The sequence below is a fragment of the Cricetulus griseus genome, chromosome 5 (genome assembly GCF_003668045.3).
Source record: "Cricetulus griseus strain 17A/GY chromosome 5, alternate assembly CriGri-PICRH-1.0, whole genome shotgun sequence".
In the NCBI taxonomy this organism is placed as follows: domain Eukaryota; kingdom Metazoa; phylum Chordata; class Mammalia; order Rodentia; family Cricetidae; genus Cricetulus; species Cricetulus griseus.
This window is the reverse complement of record NC_048598.1, coordinates 179,940,669-179,958,367: the sequence shown is the minus strand read 5'-3', so window position 1 is coordinate 179,958,367 and position 17,699 is coordinate 179,940,669. Positions and strand designations below refer to the sequence as shown.

At 41.1% G+C, this 17,699-nt stretch overlaps 2 pseudogenes; both read right to left on the bottom strand.

Annotated features, from left to right (window-relative positions):
* Positions 1 to 10,906: 10,906 nt before the first annotated feature.
* On the bottom strand, positions 10,907 to 11,370 carry LOC113838628 (annotated as a pseudogene).
* A 3,222-nt stretch (positions 11,371 to 14,592) lies between these two features.
* On the bottom strand, positions 14,593 to 15,071 carry LOC113838622 (annotated as a pseudogene).
* Between the last annotated feature and the right edge of the window lie 2,628 nt (positions 15,072 to 17,699).

Sequence of the window (17,699 nt, the reverse complement as noted above, 5' to 3'; positions counted from 1 at the left end):
ATTGATTGTCATGTTTTCAGTGCTGCTCACTGAGTGGAAAGACAGGGCTAGAGTCCTCTGCCTGACCTGAGGGGTGAGAGCAGGGCTGGTTTTATGAGCAGAGGGAGGCTGTATTTGCATATCTTCCTGATATATATTATTCTCTGATGTGTGAGAGCCTTAGAGGCATCAGGTAATGGTGCAAATTTCTGAGAGAAAATGAACCAGTGAGGACGATGATATCATTAAAATATTTTTCATGATTTGTTCATAAAAAGATTCAACATCCTTAACTTATTTTTTCTTTTTATACATGAACTCTTCACCGCTTATCTTACCAGATATTATACAGTAAGTTCATAGAAGTTTAAAAATTAAACATTACAATTTGAAAATTCAATGGGAACTAATGTAAAGATGGATGAATAGTGAAGTATACATTAAATTATAGCTTTGAAACTGGGCTGGAGACAGCATGGTGGGAAAGTTTAACATGCACAAGACACAATTTTTATCCTCATTATACTATACATGATATATATATTATATATACATATATTATATATATATATATATGTGTGTGTGTGTGTGTGTGTGTGTGTGTGTGTTAAATAAACATTAACAGTACAGAGGGTATTCCTTGTGATATACTAAACACATCACAAAATGCTTTTACATATATGGCATATGTTTGTGTATGAGCTGTGTTAGTTAACATCCTTTGCATTTGTGCCATTAGTTTTCATCAAACTATATATGGGTTCCTTGTGTGTGATTACCACAGGAAGGAAAGGAGTCTGCTACCTGGTCTTCAGTGCCATGGATTTAATGTATTCCCATGTCTCCAATTTTCTGAGGATGCAGGACTTTCCTGGTGGTAGTGGGATCGATCTCAAGAGAAGGACCCTTGGAATAGTCACCCCTGGATTAGAAAGGGGAGTTGTGATGTAATTGTTTAAGTGATTAATTAATTACAGAAACAATGTTATGGCTAAGAGTTCTTATGGACTATGACTTTTCTGTTTCTGTGCCATTTGCAGGAAAGTGACTTCATTTAGAGCAACTAAATGAAGGGAGCTGCTGATTTGGAGTCATTTCTGCTTTGAGTCCTTTGGTGACCATTCATGTCTCTGACAGGTGTCACTCAGTCAGCCCGGTTCTGTGTGGATATCAAAGTGAATAAACTCCAGACAGAGGCGGGGACCTCCCTGCTGTTTCCCCTTTGCATCTGTCCACAGTCTCCATCACACAGCAAGTCTCCATGGCAACAAGAAAATTAAAATAACTCCCTGGGATCTACCATGGATTTAAGTTGGAAATCAACAACTACCGAAAAATAGAAAGCCTACAAACTCATGGTAACTAAACCACTTCCTCCTGACTGACTCCTGGGTCAAGGAAGAAATAGAGAAAGAAATGAGAGACGTCAAACATTCAATAACAATGAAGGCACAACACATCCAAACATTGGGACACTATGAAAGGAGTGATAAGAGGAAAGTTCATAGCACTACTTGCTGCATAAATAAATTAGACAATTCTCACACAACAGACTTTACTGACCGCCAAGCGTGTGAATGGGTCTGACTTAGGGTCTCTGCTTGTATGTGCCAGATGTGTTGGATGCATGGTGGTCTTGTGGGACACATGAAAGTGGGAGCAGGAACTTTGTGACCGTTTTCTGCATACTAAATTGTGTCATCAACATGGGATGTTGATGGCTATCATAGTTTGCAATGGCCAAGAGTGCATGCCTACTTAAGTGATATAGAGACAAATCCTGTTACAATTCACAAAATTCTGAGAGCTGTGAGAATATAAATAGATACTATTAGCTTAACTCCTGAATTGCAGAGAGACCTGTGCAGACCCTGTGGATATAATATCAATGTATAATCACTCAATTTAGAAATAGAATCCCAAGCAAATATAGTTCCTTTTCCTGATTAAATTGATTGACAGTTCTTCTCATCACTACCACAGTCAATGAGAATTTCAAAAACTGCTAAATTAGATGAAATTGTAATGTTTCCTTTCGTGTACAAGCAGTTAATATTTGATTTTCCAGTAGGTTGCAAGTGTGTGTTCCTAGTGTTTTTTTTTTATTTTCTGTTTTGAATCCTGTTCCTTTTTGTCCAGCAGTTTACTATTTATAGAGAGAAAGAAGTGTCATGGAGTTGAGGGGGAGCAACATGGGAAAATCAGAGATGAGTTAAGCATGGAAACCGATGAGAATCAATTGTATTAAATGATACATTTGTCAAAAATAAAAAGAAATAAATCTTAATAAACTAAGTGGTAAAATAAAATCTGTTCAACAATTAGCAGGTAATTGTTAGTGTTTGGAAACTGGAGATCTCACATTTCATCTGCAGCAGGTGTTCAGCTAATAGAATGTAAGAAGTGAGGCCACAGAGGATACGGGGTCCCTCACTCCTCATCTCATGTCTGTGCTGTTGAGTCTTGGCTCCTTTGTGTCCCCTGCTGGTCCTGAGCTCCAATGCAGGTTGGTGTGTCATGACTTACTCTGAAGTTGAAATGTCTCTCTTGAGCAGTAACACGCCCATGCTACTTCAGTGCTCACAGAGCTCAGATGAGGAGAAAAAGTATCCCTTGTTTTACTGTAGATAATAAATGTATGTGCCAGAGACTCATTTTCAGTGCCCCTGTGTTGTCATTATTCCCATTAATGCCATGGTCTTCCCTGGTGGCCATTGGGTACTTCTCCACACTCCACACTGGTCTACAGAGTCACTACAAAGAATTACTGCATGACAAATAACTCTACCTAGGAGAAATGGTCAATGTATTTTTACTTGACTTTTAATATTTTGCAGGGAATCATGTAGTTGGTCCAGTCCAGTTGCCTTGAGAGGCACATTGCATAGGATTTCAGGGTAAAGTTGGTTGCTCCTGGGACAGTGTGCTCTTCAGTTCATGGCAAGACAAGCCCCTCCCTCAGGCAGTAAATCATCAGGCCACCTCTGTTTCTCTATCTTCCCTAGAATTCCATGAAACAACAGAAGACTGACAGGACAATTGGTCTTAGACATTAATATTTTATACCTATATAATTGCATCATCACTGTATCCTGGAAAGTACCACTGTAATATTCCTAGCACCTGCTTTCATAGGTTGTTTCTGATGATAGTATTCGAAGTCTGTTTCCCACAATAAACTTGTCACAGCTTCAGCCTTGCTGTACTTCCTCCACCTAGGTCTCATTAAAATTCAGTTATCACTCACCATAATCAAGAGATCCTGCCTAGGTGAGTAAGAACTGGTGCTTACAAGGTTTGTATCAACTGGACTCACATGGTTGTTGAAGAATTATTTGCCCTAAACAAAGCAGAAATGGATCATCTCACATTCAATAAATATTGCTCATGTATGTATGTATTTTCTTCAGAATACCTGGGAGATATTGAAAAGTTAATCCACAGAATCCTGGTGTCCAGAGTGTGCCTAAACTGCAGGTTCACTGTGGTGATCATATGTCACTGGCAGCCATATGGCCTGACCTCACCCTGTTGTTAGGGAACAGACAGTGGATCCCTTAGTTTTCAACTTTACACCGTGATATTCAATGAGTTCTGTTTGTCTTGATGTCAGTAATCGCATATTCTTTTTAAATTTTATTTATTTATTATGTTTACAGTGTTCTATCTGCATGTTTTGTTTGTACACCAGAAAAGAGAACAAGATGCCATTACAAATGGTTGTGAGCCATCATGTGGTTGCTGGGAATTGAACTCATGACCTCTAAGAGCTGCTAGTGCTCTTAACCTCTGAGCCATCTCTCCAGCCCCAGTAATCCCATATTCTATAGTCTGTTTGTTCAGCAAAAATTCTTGACACGCAGCTGAGGTCACTATAATAGAATCCAGAGGAGTCTCAGACCTGGAAAAGTAGATTGTCTTTGCTTTTCCAGATTCTTGAAACCTGTGATCCTTAACCATGAGCCAACATCAACCATCATTTCTCCCTTTGATCTTCTGTAACTCACAGGTAAACACTCCAGCTTTCCTACCTTCAGTAGCCAGAGAGACATCTACCAGAGTGAGCAGATAAAGTTAACAGTGCACACCAGGAAAAGCAGAAAACTGTGATGAGGAACTCTGTAGCCACTGAAGGGTTGACAGCCCCTGTGGATGACATCACCTGGCATGTGTACAAAGGTCACTCACATTTCCCACAAGACAAGAGTATAAGAAACTCCTGCAAGGGAACAATTACATGAGCTATTGGGTTTAAATTAATCTTTACAAGGATGCAAATTTCCAACGTGCACTGTGTGAAAATGTTAACTATTTTCCTTGTAGAGCATTAACACATTGGAAGCAGTAGACACCTGTTTCCCATCTATGTGAGTTAATCACATCCATTCATTGAATTTCTCAATTCCACTCCTCATGATGGGAAATAAATACCAAGTTGTTCAGATTATTTAAGTATCCCTGTGATTTCTTAAAATTACAGACCTTTGTTGGAAAAAACATGGAAAGCTTTATTTATGTTTATTTAATCTAATAGCAAGTGGCAAATGGATATCTTATTTGCTGCATGTGGACACAATGATATACTTACTACAAAATAAGCAAATAGTAATTGTCACAGAATAAGAGGTCACAGAGTGTCCCTGGGATATTTATTGAACACCAAGGGAAACAACATGTTCTTAAATGAAGCTGAAATAGCTTGTTTGTTTGGAAACTCATGGACACACTTATATGACATGAGGACATCCCAACTTTGTGTGGGAGTAACACGTTCCCATCAGTATTTGTACCTCAGCCATGAACAGTTCACCTCAGGAGTTCCCTGCACTACACTACACTATGGCTAATACAGCGGCAGTGGTGTGTGTATCCCAACAATCTGAGGCACATTCCTTAGACATAGCACCAACTGTTTCCTGTCAGTACTCTAGGAATTTCTTTGACTTGCAGATGTATCTGAGGGAGGAAGGAATGGAGAATCAATGAAAACTACTGCAATGTCAAGTTCATCTCACTTTTAAAAAAGATGCTCATGTTTATAAAATATGTTCCTAAGACCAGAGAGATGGGTCAGATGGTAAATGCTAGAACCACAACCAAAACGAAAAGAAACATTACTGTGTACCCTGTCTTGAGAGACACAGTGAGGAACAAAAGCAATGTGACTTTACAAAAACACAGCACTTCAGCCACAGAGAGAGAAAAGACCCTCCTGGTCTTCTCTTTGCTTAGAGAGTGAGAAGCAAATTCACGGGAAACCAAGTGTTTTACTTTCCCTTTTCTGAAATCTTAGAGTTCCTGGGCATGTTTAGATCTGTGCGCCCCCTGCTGGCCCAGAGCTCCTCTGCAGGGAGGTTTTTGTCTGGGCTCATGCTGAAGTCCTCTCACTGTGTGTCTTGCACAGTAATATGTGGCTGTGTCCTCAGTGGTCACAGAGTTCAGCTGCAGGAAGAACTGGTTCTTGGCTGTGTCTCTGGTGATGGAGATGCGGCTCTTGAGGGATGGGTTGTAGTCGGTGCCACCACCATCATATCTTATGCCCCCCATCCACTCTAGCTTCTTCCCTGGGAACTGCCTGATCCAGGTCCACCAGTAACCACTGGTGATGGAGTAATTTGGATTTTAATGTTTTCTTTTTTCAGAACTCCACAGGCGTGTTTCTTGTGAGTTTCTTCAATAAATACTTTTCATTTGCCTATTTGTTTGCTCCCTAGAGTGAAAAAGAAATATTGTGGAGTTGAATGGCCGGTCCTTATACAAGCACAAGAAGATTGTCCTAATTTGAACCAGCTTAGTCAAGACAGTAAAGACAGTAGTTGATACTAGCCAGATCATCAATCACAAAAATATGTAAATGTCATCCAAATTAGAAAGTTGAAATCTATTCATCATTCCAGAAAGCATGAATACAGATATAGATATAGATATAGATATAGATATAGATATATAGTCAAACTTAGAGAAGAAATAGAACAATTAAACTAAGAGAGATGGTAGGATACACCATAAATAAATCAAAAAAAAAAATAAAGACATACAGACATACTCCATGCCTCCCCAAACTCTCACTTTCAAACTCCCAGCTTTCTCTTCCCTATTAGCTCTTACACACACACACATTTATATGTAAATATAAAATACAACCTGCTCAGATTGTTCAATGATGCATATACATAATTTCAGGGAACCACTTTACATTGGAAGTTTGAAAATATCCACACAGCAGAAATATGATCATGAGGCCATATACACATAAACATTAAAGTCAGTCAGAAGAAGAGAAAAAATCAATTAAATAGCAAAGAATCCTTGATAGACATTTTCCAAATAATGCTTCTGTATATCCAGATAGATGTAAAGAATTTCCAGTTTTTAATTATTATTCATTCATAGATTAAATGCACGGGGCATGTCCATCAGGTATCTTAGTACAACTTGTCATAAACAAGAGATAACTAGGGCAGATACACACATAAGGCATTTCATTGGTTTGTATGTAGACGAGTGTGGTGAGACTGGTGTGCACTCTTCACCAAACAAAACACAGCTTCACCATAAGTTCTCCCAGTCAACCAATAGGCTACATATAAGAGACAGGAACGTGTGTTGATGAGAGGTCTATACCAACATCTGCATCTATTGCAGGATCATTCCTACCTAGGAGTCAAGATAAGAAAAGGACTTCAGTATGAAGCTGAGAGTGGTTTGTGGGGTGTGGGAATTGAGGAGTTAATGGGATGATTGGCTGATCACTATCATCAACATATGTCATAGATGCATAAAATGATCAAAGTTACAATACAATGACTAAGATGAAATTATTCACAGTGTTTGAGGAAGAAGTCATTGACAAAGAAAGGATGGCAGAGAGAATCTGTGAGAATACTGTGATGTGGTCTTGAGATGAGGAAAACTCTGTCCTGTGTGTGAAAATGAATGGACCTGAGTGAGTTACAGCAAGTGAGATAGTCCAGGGTTATGAAGATGAACACTGCCTGGCCTGAGACACATGGAGAATGAAAGACAGAAAGACACAAAATAAACCAGAGGCATGGAGATTTGATCCACAGGCCATCTGCTGTCAACGTGTCTCATCATGCACTGGTGAAATCCTAAGCATGACTTTAAAACTTGGGTCCAATTTCAAGGAATTCATGATAAGTGGGATATCTCTGAGTTAAATGACCCTGTAAAACCCAGAATGCAAACACCTGACATGGGAAAGTTCTTGTGACCAAATAACCACGTAACTGACACTCTGCTATATGCCTAACTTCAGTTTTGTTTTCAAATGCCTGGATTCTGTTAAAGTAAACAGCTTCAGGAATATTCTCTCTTCAACATACTTTGGAGCCTGTGGTTAAGAACTGTTCAGTCAGGATTCGTTAACCTCCACCTCCTATTTACAGGTTTCATCTGACAGCCACAATAGCTTTTTTGTTGCAATTAAAATAATATTTAATTAAAACACAGCACCTAATTTGTGGTTTTTACACGACTGAATAAAAACCCTACATAATAAAGTTGTTTACATCTTCCCTCCACTCTAGGAAAACAAATTACTATCCCCTAAAAAAACAGCCAAAAAAACTTTATAGTTAGGATTTAAACCTGATCATCCTATTTCAAAATTGACAAGACTGTTTCTAGTGGGCTTCTGGAAATGCACCTTGACACCTGGCCTGAGGGAGGAAGGGGTAAGGCACATGTGGATGTTACGGTGAGAGCTGGCAGGTGACCCAGACACCTGGCCTGGTGTCCTACACGGCCCTGCCATGCAAAATCAGCCCTGGCACCACAGCTAGCACTGTGAATAGCATTTCCATCCTGGTGGCTCCATCATGAGTTCAATACTGAAAGCATATCAAGGGGGAATTCACTTTTTAAAAGATGAGCTTTTCAAAATGCTCCATCGCAATCCTGGGCTGCCCAAAGCTGCCAGCCTCCATGGATGTACTGAAGAGCTTTTCTGCAGGAACTGTACTTGGGGGGAAGCCCAGACATCGGACTGCTAAGGTAGACAGCCCAGGCCAGGATGACCTCTTCAGGTTTCAGTAAGTAAGGGGGCCACAGGTGTGTTCCAGCACCTCTTCCTCCAAATATGCAAGCACCATGGCTTTGGGTAGCTTCTCTCACTTATCTCTCTTTATTGGAGCAATGAGTGACCACAGGCTCTCCCCTGTGCCAGTGTCTTTAAGTGGGGACCCTGAGTCACAGCCATTGGAGGTGGCTGTGTCCTCTGAGGTAGATTTCAGTATTTCTAGCTCCCTGATTAAGTCTTGCCTGTACTGCTCTGCCTCTTGTACAAATTCATCGTTGATGTCTAATCTACTCATAATTGTACCTGAATAGGACACAAGAACATAATTACTGCATCCATCATGTAGGTGTTTACAAACATGCTTTTCTTATTTTTAAATTTTATTTAATCTAAACTTTCAGCTTCACACCTAATTTCTCACAGATTTTTTAACCACCTCCCTACACTCCCCGTTATATGTGTTTCTTCTCACTTTTAAAAGACAGAAAGAAAAATCACAAATATAAAAAATTCAAAGAAGTCCGTGTTTTGTTCTCCTAATACTCCTGTGAAGTGTGGTTGATGTAACCTGTGTCTCTCTGCTGTGGCAAACTGACTTCCTTCCAGCCTTTGTCAATTGTGAGTGGCTTCATTGCTAAGAGTGGGACTTAGTGTCTACTGCCAATGCTCCATGCTTGTATTTTATCTGGCTTGTGTGAATGGAGTCCTTAATTGGTCTAAACTGTAAAACCCTGGAGTCAGATATAGAGGAAAATGCAGATAAATCAGAGAGAAGAAAGAGCAAGTCAAAGCCACCTTTACCTCCTTAGATTCCCAGCAGAAAAGAGAGCAATTTCCTTTTTCTTCCAGTTTATATCCCTTCCCCACCCAAATATGACCTCCTCTCCCTGCCCAGTCATCTCACTTCCTGTCTGTCCTGTCAGTCCTCCAGTCCTCTATGGTTAGCTAGTGGAATGCTCCAGTTTTGATCTTCAGACAAGCTTTACTTGTCCAACCAAGAAATCACCACAAGCTTGAGCTTCTCCATGTCTTGTTCACAGTCTCTGTGAGTACACATGTGCATCTGTTATATTGTGTCCTAAAAAAACGGTTTCCTTATTGCTGCCCATACCTTGTGGTTCTTGCAATCATTCCACCCACTCTTCTTCATAAGTTCCTGAGCACTGACGGGAGGGTTGTGACAAAGACATCCCATTAAGAATAAGCATGGCAAAGGCTCTCACTCTCTAGAGGTAGTCAGGTTGTGGATTTAATTTTGCTCTTCTTAAACACAGCAGTGTGTGAAGCAGAATATTGGGGCAGCTGTCTGAGCTCTGCTCACAACTGCAGAGTCATTCCTGTCCCTGAGATATGACCTCATCATAAAATAGCACCTTCAGTTTTCTTTAAGTAGAGTCTTGTGGAGTTTTCTACTATACAATGTGGAAATCACCTCTGGCATAAAACCAATTTTCATGGACAGGACTAGGTCTGTCCAACCTTCCAGACTCAGCCAATGGAATCTGTCATTTCTTGCTCTCCCTGACAGGACTGCGGCTCTCTCCTCCAAACTCCATGTTCCTTGTATGTTACTAAATGTCAATTCTGCATTCCTGTCAGTGACTGGGGCAGTGTTAGTTTGAATTACAAGGTCCCCCAGTGGCTCCTGTTTTGAATACTTGGTCCTCAGTTAGAGCAACTCTTTGGGCAGTAATAGCAGGTGTGGTCTTGTTGGAGAATGTGAGTGCATGGTAAAAAAGCATTGAGGTTCTGCAGTTACATGGTATTTTCAGTGTGTCTCTCTGCTGCCTGCTTGAGGATCAAGTTGTTAGCCCTCAGCTGCTGCTCCTGTCACTATGCCTTTGGTTTGCATATCTTGGATACTAATGCTTGGAAACTGTAACAGCAATTAAATGATTACTTTGTAAGCTGTATTTGTCATGGTGTTTTATCAAAGCAATAACAAAGTAGCTAAGACAGACTTTCTTAACGTTTTGTACACTGTGGGGATCAACTCAGAGAAAAAAGCTGGAATTTCAGTGGCTCTTAGAGAAATGAGCTGTCTCTGTCACTACTCAGGTGTCACCCATAGACCCAACATGATCCCTGTTAGATTTAGATAAAATGGCCAATTGTGTGTCAGAGATTTTCTAGGTGAGCAGATCTAGCTTCTCATGAAGATTAACATGTGAGGAGATACATATGTTCAATACTTTCCTGGTGATGCAATTCCACTTGGGGCTCTTGTGGAAGACAATAACTCATGCTGAACACACCATTTCCACACAGAAACAGACTTTACCAAAGGAATCAGTCTGTACAAATTCCATGATGAACACAGAGAGAAGTCATAAAAACTAAATTAGCCACAAAAAAGAGGATGTCAGATGTGAACCTGATGTTTACAGTCAGCAGGGGGAGGAGGGAGGTTTGAGTCTTGGGAGTGATTGTGGTTCAGTATCTGGGTCCGCTATCCTCTTGATTTTCCCTTAAATATAGAAGCAACTCTAATAAAGAAATGTGACAAAGGATCTCACTGAACTTGAGAAAAAAGACACCAGAACACCCATGAACTTCCTCCTGTGACATCAGTGATATACTGGAGATGTTTTTACCCTCATCGCTGTCACTTTGCATTTTGTTCATCGGAGACTCTGCCTCCAATTCTTAAATAACAGCAGAAACACAGGAAATGTATTGAGGATAATAGTCACCCAATGCAAAACTATTAAGAGAGACTTTCTGAGAACGGTAAGATGAAAGGACCCTAAGCTGCAGATAAGAGTAGATAGCTATGTCTTTATAATCTCCTGGGATGGATGTGTGTTCTGTGTGTGCTGTGCGCCCCCTGGTGGTCGTGAGCGGCCTCACAGTGAGGTTTTTGCCTGGGTTCACACTGAGATCTCCTCACTGTGTCTTAGCACAGTAATAAGTGGCGGTGTCCTCAGACTTCACACTGTTCATTTGCAGGTACAGAGTGTTCTTGGCATTGTCTCTGGAATGGTGAACCGGCCCTTCACGGATGGTGCATACTTTATGGTACTGCTATCATAGTAAATTAATCCAACCCACTCCAGCCCCTTCCCTGGAGCCTTGCGGACCCAGTTCATCCCGTAGCTACGGAAGGTGAATCCAGAGGCTGCACAGGAGAGTTTCAGAGACCCCCCAGGCTTCACCAAGCCACCCCCAGACTCCACCAGCTGCACTTCACACTGGACACCTGCAAACATAAAAAATCCTGATCAAGAAATCATCACACATGTCTATTGTCCCTCAGATTAATGTCCAGTCACACACTCAGCATCTACTGCTCTCCATAAATTACCTTTTAAAAGAGCAACAAGGAAAATGCAGCTCAGCCCCAACTCCATGCTGACCCCTGAGTGAAGTCTTGGGATCCACAGCTGAGGTCCTCTGTTTGAGCTGCTAAGTGAGGGTGGGGCTGCTTTTCATGAGCAGAGAGAGGGCCCATTTGCATGTCTTCCTGCTTTATAGCAAGCACTGTCGTGGACTCTGGAGATGACAGGTTCTGGATTATTTGTTAGTGTGCTGGGTTTATAATGTTAATGATGGATAATTGGCATAAATTTCATCATTTCCAGTTGTCATCTACTTCCTTATTAATCCTTGCAATCAGAAGACATGTTTTCATCTTCATTTCAACTCAGCTTTCCATGTTATAGTTAATAAATAGCAGTAACTTTGCTTTCTATTGCTCATTTAGTTTGTGTTAGATTACTGTGTGGGCCTCATCACTGAAGGACATAAAACTTCCCAAGTCTGCTCCAGTTATGAGTGTAGCAGCTTCCTCAGAGTGAAAACTCCCTCTCTGTAGAGGGATAATGAGAAGTGCCTGAATCCCGGTGCTCTGATAATCACATGCACAAGGCTTTTCCAGACAGTCTGTGAATTTCTTTTTGTGTGTGTGTGTGAATTTCTTGTCATCATCTGATTCCGTTTCCTTCGCTGCATGTTTACCTATTTGTTGCTAGAAATGGGGAGTGACTGAGAAGCTGAACTTCAAGTCAGGGCCCAATATTTGATTTCTGCATGTCAGCAGGTGGCCCTGTCAGAGGAGCAACACGTGGCCATTGAAGTTCAGGTGTCAGGCCACCAGGAGATGAAGCCCTGGTGGGCGAATCCCTGATAGGCAAAACCTGGAGTCCACAGACCCCAGAATGTCTTTGCTTCCACTGTGCCTTTCCCTGTTTGCTCCTGCCATCTTCTCTGGTATCTTACATGGTGTTTGGATGTAAGGAGATCCCCACTGCCTGTAATACGGTCTGACTATCTCAGGGAAATATCCAGTTCTAATGCATGTTTTTCCCTATGGGTTATTAGGATGATTTTTCTTAAGCTGTTCTATATAATTGATAATAAGAAGATCAGTTTAATTGACATTTGATGATGAAAAATAAATACATGCTAGTATCACTATAGCGAGAGCCTATGAGTTTCACCTCCAGGGATGCTTAGACTGTACTTCAGGTTAATGATTAGGGAAAACAATTGAATCCCCAGGAGCCTGGCTGTCTCAGATTATTTCTATCCTAATGTTGAAAGATGCATTCACAGGTTGCATGTGAATCATAGCTTCAACCAAGCCTGAAAATAATTTCAGGTTGGATTAGATGATTTGATAGTAGCTTTGAGATGAAATGTCGCAGAAAATAATCTGAAGTTCACAAGGACACTTAGATGAATTATAGATTCATTAGGTGAGGGTCACAAATACAAAGCAGCACAATTATTGTTAGCTGACATGCTTTTATTCTTAGGATTGGTTGTCCATCAAATATGATGAGTAATTCCTTGTTTCGTGTTGTGCCCTCAGTCTCCTGATATAAAAACAATTAATGAGTGGGTATGCACCCCAAAGATTTAAAGTAGAGCTGACAGTTTTCATGTACAAAATTTTAGATTTCTCATTCTTTTAAGATTTCGTATAAGGATGATGTTACTTTTCAAGATAAAGAATAAAATGATCGGTCCTTTCTTTGTAGCCACAAAATGCAACCTGCCAGTAAAAGAACTGGGTGAGAAGAATACCTTGCTTGCTGACACATTTAATCTGTAACAAGTAATTTGGCTATGGATGCACACATGTTCTTGTGACCAGTTCTTTTTCACCTGTAATGTGTAAAACCTTTAATCACGAATGGGTTATGGAAAATATCCTGTTTTTTAAAACTTACATTCATTGTAATTATTCACTTAAAATTGAATGTAACCACAATGTAATTTTTATATTGCTTGAAAGATTTTGCTGTGGTCTAAAAGCATAAGGGAAAAATAAGGATCAGAGGAGGAAAACATCAAGAGAACAAGAAGGGACATTTCTGGTAAGAGAAGAGAACAGAGATTATAGGACACAGAGGAAAGAATACAGAAAAAGAATAAAGAAGGAAACCGTCCAGAGAGTTTGCTTATCTTTCCATCTAACCCCCCTCAGATAAAAAACGTCATAGACCCTGACTCCATGGATTCTCTTTGAGCTGTTTGCTGCTGGAGGCTGGCCCCAGGCAGGGAAACAAGTCGTCCAAATGCCCTGCACAGCCTCCCAGAAAGATGGGCTCAATTCCATCACACGACCACTTGTCTTTAATTTCTCATTCTCATTCAAGCTCTATCCCAGGCAGTTGTAAATCCTAATTCTACCAGGGGTCCTTAAGTTAGGTTTCCTTTTCTAGACTCTAAGGAAGTTAACATACAGGACCCACGTCTGTTTGATTTCTCAGTCAATATATTTAATTATGAAGAATAACACAGGATTGCTTTGTGTGCAGCCTCCACTGTTTGAGTGGTGACTGACATGCTGACAGGACAGTTGAACCTGTGGCTCTTATATCTGTTAATTTATTAATTCACATTTGAATGGGCTCCAAGGTCCAGAACTGTAGATGACCCAGCTGAGCTCTAGGATATCATGGGAGAACAGTGTTGGCCTCCGTGTTTAGCAACGAGTCAAGCAGACTAGAATACAGGTCAGCTCATAGATTTCTGCACATGATATAGACAAAGGAGGGACAGTGGTATTGGGAAGCTTTGGTTTAGAAAACACAGATCTGGGCAGATCTGAACCTGATGGACACTGCAGGGACAGAGGAGGAGAGAGAGAGGATTCCAGACCAGCTAGATTTTATGGTCTAACAATCCTGGCTCTGCCTAAATCCTGGGTTTTTCTTAAACACACATTCTATGAGAATTATAATCATGAAATCTGACCAAGCCTCTGCCTAGAATGTGAAAATATTCAGGAGTGCCCACCAACTTCTTCACCATGTGATTTCATTGACAAAGGCGGGGCCTTTATGTCCTCATCTCTATCAGTTTGCATTTAGTTCATGAGGGACTATGCCTCATATTTTTTATACTAGTACAAAAATATAATGTTTTGAGGACATCGTATCACTTCAGTACAAACATGTGGAGAGAATTCCGCGGAAACTTGTTAGATTAAAAAAAAAAAAATGGAGCCCATATACTAGAGAGGATCATGTCTGCATTATTTGCTGGGCTGAACCTGTGCTCTGTGTGTGCTGTGCGCCCCCTGGTGGCCGTTGGCGGCCTCACAGTGAGGTTTATGTCTGAGTTCACACTTGAGATCCCCTCACTGTGTCTAAAACACAGTAATAAGTGGCGGTTTCCTCAGACTTCACACTGTTCATTTGCAGGTAGAGTGTTCTTGGCATTGTCTCTGGAGATGGTGAACCGGCCCTTCGCGGATGGTGCATACTTTGTGGTACCGCTATCTCCATTAATTTCTGCAAAGCACTCCAGTCCCTTGTTGGGAGCCTGGCGGACCCAACCCATCCAGTAGTCACTGAAGGTGAATCTAGAGGCTGCACAGGAGAGTTTCAGGGACTTTACCGGATGCACTAGGCCATCCCCAGACTCCACAAGCTGCACCTCACAATGGACACCTGCAAACACAAAGACTCCTGTCAGCAATTTCCAAACAAGCTTGGTATTTTCACCGCTCTTGTACACAAACATACTCAGTTCCTATTCTTCTGCATAAATTACCTTTTAACAGAGTAACAAGGAAAACCCAAATCAGCCCCAAATCCATGGTGTGGTTGTTGTTCAGTGCTGCTCACTGAATGGCGAGACCTGGGAATCCAGGGCTGGGCTCCTTTGCCTGAGCTTCAGGGTCAGTGCTGGGCTGGTTTTCATGAGAAGAGAGAGGCCTTATTTGCATGTCTTCCTGGTATATGATAAGTTCTGTTGTGCGAGCCTAGAAATGACATGTCCTAGTTTGTGTATAAGTGTGCTTGGGATAGTCTGGCAATAAAGATAATAGTTGGAAAGTTTTGTATCATATTAAGATATTCTCCTTGGTAATCACAGAGTGTCATCCATTTCATTTATACTGGCAAACAGAAGAAAGATGCATTTTAGTGTTAGTTTCTCCCCAGTTCTCCATGTTCTGGATTTTACAGGGCAGTGGACATTGCTTTGTCGTGTGCTCTGTAGCTCTTTTCTGTAAGCACTGTCCCTACTGTGTGGATTTCAACCTTGATGGACATAGCACTCCCTGAGTCGTATATAGCCCTGAGTACTGCTGTCTGCTGAAGTTGGGAACCCCTTTTATTGTGACTGAGGTTAGTTTAGCAGAAAAGTTAATATAAATAAAGATAGGATGAAATGTTGCCCCTGATAAAACAGGGACTTCAGAGGATAGAAAATAAGAACAATGAAATGTCACACAGTTAAAACATGTGAGTTTCTATTGCGGAATCTTACAGACTGCGGCTTAGGTTAATCATTAAGAGAGAGATCTGAGTCCCAGAAGTCCAACTAGCCCAAATTCTTTTAATCTTAGTGTTGGGAGATGTGCTTACAGGTTTAAAAGTGCATCCACACTGAAAGAAATCTTTTGGAATGACTTAAGGCTAGTTGAAGGTGTTTTTGCTAACAGCTTCAAGGTGAAAACCTTGGGAAATGACCTGAAGTTTAAAAAGGCACAGAGTGGAATGAAAGATCTCATTAAGGTCCAGGAAAAAATATACTGCAGCCAGTTATTGTTGGCTGACATGCCTTCCTTGCTAGAATTGGTTGGTGACAAGAGGCAATGATTAATTCCTTGTGTCGTTTTCTGCCCTTATACTTACTGATATAATACATAATATATATGCATATAAACAGATCTGTTAATGAGTGGGGGTGCACCCTGAGGATTTAAAATAGAGATGTTTCTTTTCATATATAAATTTTAGGTTTGTGATTCTTCTAAGATTTTTTGTAAGATTATCTTTAGAGATAAATAATAAAATTATTGGTCCTTTCTTTGTAACTGCAAAATGCAGCCTGGCAGTAAAACAATATCTTTCTTGCTTTGACATTGTTAGTCTGTAACAAATTGCTTGGATATGAATGTATGTTTTCCTTGGGCGATTTGTTTTTTACCTGTAAAACCTAAAAAGTTAACCATGTAAGGAATATGGAAAACATGCTATTTTTTTTTTACTTGTATTCATTGTAAGAATTCACTTGAAAAGTAGAATGTAGCCACATAGTAATTTTTGTATTGCTGGAAAGATTCTACTGTGGTAGGTGTGCTGTAAGGAAAGAATGAAGACAGGAGAAGGAAAACACCAGGAAAGATGTAGAAGGAGATTTAGGAGCCAGACAAGAGGGATAGAGGGGACGTTTCCAGATAGAAGTAAGAAAAGAAATGAAGACCTGAGCCAGAAGCTGACACAGAGACCTTAAGTGTGTGTGAGTGTGTGTGTCAGTGTGTAAGTGTGTGTGTGTGTCAGTGTGTGTCAGTGTGTGTGTGTGTCAGTGTGTCAGTGAGTGAGTTTGTGAGTGTGTGTATGTGTGTATGTGTGTGAATGTGTGTGCACATGTGTTAGTGTTTGAGAGTGCGTGTGAGTGTGTGAGTATTTGAGACTGTGTGTGTGTGTGTGTGTGTGTGTGTGTGTGTGTGAATATGTGTGTGTGTGTGTGTTCCTTCCCTTCTTTACCAGCCCCAGAGATTTAAATGCTGTCCCCCTCACCAGCTCCAGATAATTCAGAAAACTCAGGTTTATTGGTAGTGAGCTGACATCGTAGGTTTCCTGTCAAACCGTAAGATACTGGAGACTGGTCCTCAGGGAAGCAATACTGGGGTAGTAAACACACAGTGTGTGCAGACTGCTGTGGTGGATCTGGGCTAGGAGACATGATATGGCAGGGACTTGGTAGCTTCCGATAAAGCCTGGAGTATATTAAAGGCAGAGACACTGGGCTACAAAGGAGGGTTTGTAAGGAAGAAAGAGGAGGGGAAATGTGCCCCCTGTTGGTACAAACCTCCCTGCAGCGAGGTTTGTGTCTGGAGTCCCCTCATTGTGGAGTCCCTTACACAGTAGTAAGTGGCTGTGTCTTCAGGTTTCAGGCTGTCCATTTGCAAGTACAGCATGCTTTTAGAATTATCTCTGGAGATGGTGAACCGGCCCTTCACAGATGCACTGTACTGTGTTGTGTAACTACTCGCTTTGTTTCTACTCTCTGCAACCCACTCCAGCCCCTTCCCTGGAGGTTGGCGGAACCAGCTCATGTAGTAATCACTGAAGGTGAACCCAGAGGCTGCACAGGAGAGTTTCAGGGAACCCCCAGGACGTATGAAGCCTCCCCCAGACTCCACCGTTCAACCACAACTCCATGGTGAGAGGTCTGTGTTCAGTGCTGATCCCTGAATGGGAGACAAGGGAAGTCA